Genomic DNA, 3,257 nt, shown 5'->3' with positions numbered 1-3,257 from the left:
CCCTCTCTTCACCTACCAGTGAAAGGCACAAAAAGAGCGTATGAATATGTAATACATTCGCTTTTAAGGACAAGCGGGCTAACTCAGATTGAGGGAGTTTCCAGAAATATTTACGTACACCAAAAGTGGCCATTGCCCTACCTATGGGAGACGTTTGATTTCTTTGGTATGTATATTTGTTTGGCTATAGAGAAAACTCTCCTTGTCTTTTAAAGAAATTGGAAGAGGGGCAAAAACTTAACCTGCGATTTTATCAAAACAACCTTTTTCGTGATAGCCCCCTTGTGCTTAAAAGCGACCATATTAAACCCAGTGATACTAATCAAAGCATGGCTCCACCAGCAGTCTCTTTGTTAATACCGTCAATCCTCCTCTAACGGCCATCTGTACAGACACTCATCCGTACAAAAGACCCCTTCTTATTTCTTCCCTTGCTTATTTCTTCTTCTTGCAATATAAACGGTACTGTATAAGACGTCTGTCTGTCTAATGAACAATTTTGACTGTAGTATTATTATAAGTTACAGTTACGATATAACAATCCGAGGAAAGGAATGAATGGAGATCCATGATCGCCGATGTCTGTCGCATATCTGACACTTGATGATGATGATATAGGCCCCAACACTGCCACAAAGTAATCGAGATATTATCTTTAAACTTTTGTTATCGATACCGGGAAGAACCGCTATCCTACCACTCCAGAATGCGGACTATATTGCATCTGCCGGGGCTAGTCATAAATTTCTGACGTCCCAGTCTGCAAATAAAGTGAGAGAATGAAGCCGTCTGATAGAGTAATAAACTGAACACCTCTTACGGAAGTCGGGGCAATAGACTGATACTAGGTTTGCCCTAGGTCTGAGTACCATTGTTTGTCTGAAATCATGTCTGCGTTCTAGAAAGTTCTTTTTGTCGCTCGGTCAGAATACAAAACACATTTGTAAATGTATAGAGTTTGAACATAAAATGATGATTTTTGCGGCTTACGGAATTGCTTTCAAAGAAACTCTCTAAATGGCGTGTAAAACCAGACGAAAACCATCAGTGATGTTGTACATGGAACTTCGAACTGACATTTAAGATGTAATATAATGTAATGCTTTTTCTTTTGTTTTTGCCGTCTAAATGGGAAATTGAAGTTGTCTTACTCACTTTGTCTTCTCTGCTGTGACTCGCCGACTTGTTATTCCATGTTACATTTTCGACCAATTTTGTCCTTCTTTTTTGTCATTTGAAATCTCTTGCCCCACAGTCTTTTCTGTTTGTCTGTAACTATGATCGTCAACTTGTAACTGGGTTGAAGTAAATGCTTAACTCTTAAGAGACGTAGCTGTAGAGGACAAATAGTATATATGTACGAGCAGATGCCCACCAAAGGCAATGTTGTGACACATTTTGAACCACGACACGGAAATCATCAACACGAATTTGCATACTTTCTAGTGTGAAAGTTGTTGCGTTTAAGTTTCTGGTGAAGAGAACAAAATTGAAAACAATTCTGTTTGAATACTGAGGGTTTTTTTTTCTTTTTAAAAATTGGCCCCAAATCAGCGGGCCTTGAAGCGTTGTCGTAAAACTAGAATGGGCGTACACGTGGTTGGAGGGCGCAACTGGTAGGTCATATTTCTTTATTTTCCTTCTGTTTTATTTTCCTTCTGTTGTTTCTGTCTGTCTCTCTGTCTTACTTCTTCCCATTACTAAATTACCATGTGCTTCTCTTTGCTCAAACAAACATAGAATTGGGGTCCTCAATGAATGAAAGTAACACAGGAACCTGTCCCAAAACGCACAGGATATAAGAACGTGTTGACCTGTCCGCTCCTCTCAGTCCCCGCTCATGTTGCAGATTACACAACTTCGTGTTTCAACGAGCGCCATTCTAACTCATTTTCATTCTTTGTTTGGTCAGATACTTGTTATAATCTCCCCTTAGAGACGGTTCCCCTCCTGGTCGTCTCCCCTCTGTCCCCGCTCCTTTCACGTGTCACGTTGTGTCACCATTAGCGGCTTGTCAAGACGGAGCACGTCCAACCTCAAGGGTCAAAGTTCGAGAGGACAGGAATGTTGAACTTCCCGCTATTGCCACACGTTTGAAAAGTCCTTGGCTTCGAACACAATTTGTTATTTTGGTGTGCGTTGTTTTCTGTTATGTTTCTTTCTCCTCCCCCTCTCTCTCTCTATCTCTATCTCTATCTCTCTCTCTCTCTCTCTCTCTCTCTCTCTCTCTCTCTTTCTCTCCCTCTCTCTCTCTGTATCCCTTTATGTGTAACTGTATAAGAAAGGGTAGGTGGGCAGAGGGCGGTTTACGGCATTTTCAAAGATAAACTGGAAAGGAACCCAGCGAAACTGAAGGAACTATACTAAATATACTATAATATGTTCATTGGGGTTGTATTTTAAAAGATACACATTTAATATCTGTGTTTGAGTGTGCTGTATACTTTAAAATAAATGAATTGTCAATACATGCCTCTCCTTTTCCTTGGTTATTTGAAGTTGCCACTAATAGATCCTACATCTTTACTTTCCGTCCGTTGTTTCTGTTTGTCCTTCTCGTTCTTTCACATCACTAAATGACGGTTATTGCGTCGAGCGATGCGGTTTTCTCTTTACTCAAACAAATGAGTTTTTTTTCTTCCATTGTTTCAGAAACCATGTCCATCGACCTGCCTGTCTCCAGCTGACAAGACCACCACTAACAGAAATCGGCAGACATCGTGACATACGTCAACCATTAGCCCATTTATGTGTGAACGACTGAGCTCCACTGTCGGAAATTATATCAAAATCGGTACTATCTAGAAAGCTTTCGGAAATTCGCAACACATTATAATTTGGTGACTGAAAGGGAAATAACGATTTTCAGTTGTCTTCTTGGAGAGGATCTGGCTGGGTATTATTACGTTTGGAGAACGATCACTTCACGGAGTTGCCAGATTGGATTATAGAGAATTTTGTGGTTATTTCTGTCGGGTATTGCTTTTTCGAGAGTGTGGGCGTACTTCCTGAAGGCGAGTACGAGTGATCTCGTCGTGAGAATTGGCGTTTTCCGTCTCGGATTGAGCAATGTGGATATACCGGGAGGACTTTCGTGTGGCAATATTCCGAGTGTGATGTACGCTGTGACTCCCTAGTGGTGGGCTGGCTGCCATCAGGTAATACAGTGATCTATCTTTGCGTGCATATCTGTCCACTGGAAATTTTATAGATTAGATTACTTATTTTAATTTTTAAAATCTCATGCCCTCTCAACC

The 3,257-nt window shown here is 40.8% G+C and overlaps 1 long non-coding RNA gene across 1 annotated transcript in view; it reads left to right on the top strand.

Annotated features, from left to right (window-relative positions):
• The window catches only part of LOC106011334, a 20,482-nt gene extending 17,306 nt beyond the window's left edge, over window positions 1–3,176 (top strand). Inside the window, exon 3 of the long non-coding RNA XR_001184722.2 lies at window positions 2,653–3,176. This is a non-coding gene — a long non-coding RNA (uncharacterized LOC106011334). The remainder of the gene's footprint in view (window positions 1–2,652) is intronic.
• The last annotated feature ends 81 nt before the right edge of the window (window positions 3,177–3,257 follow it).

The sequence above is a fragment of the Aplysia californica genome, unplaced genomic scaffold (assembly GCF_000002075.1).
Source record: "Aplysia californica isolate F4 #8 unplaced genomic scaffold, AplCal3.0 scaffold00091, whole genome shotgun sequence".
In the NCBI taxonomy this organism is placed as follows: Eukaryota; Metazoa; Mollusca; class Gastropoda; order Aplysiida; family Aplysiidae; genus Aplysia; species Aplysia californica.
This window is presented reverse-complemented; position numbering and strand designations above follow the sequence as displayed.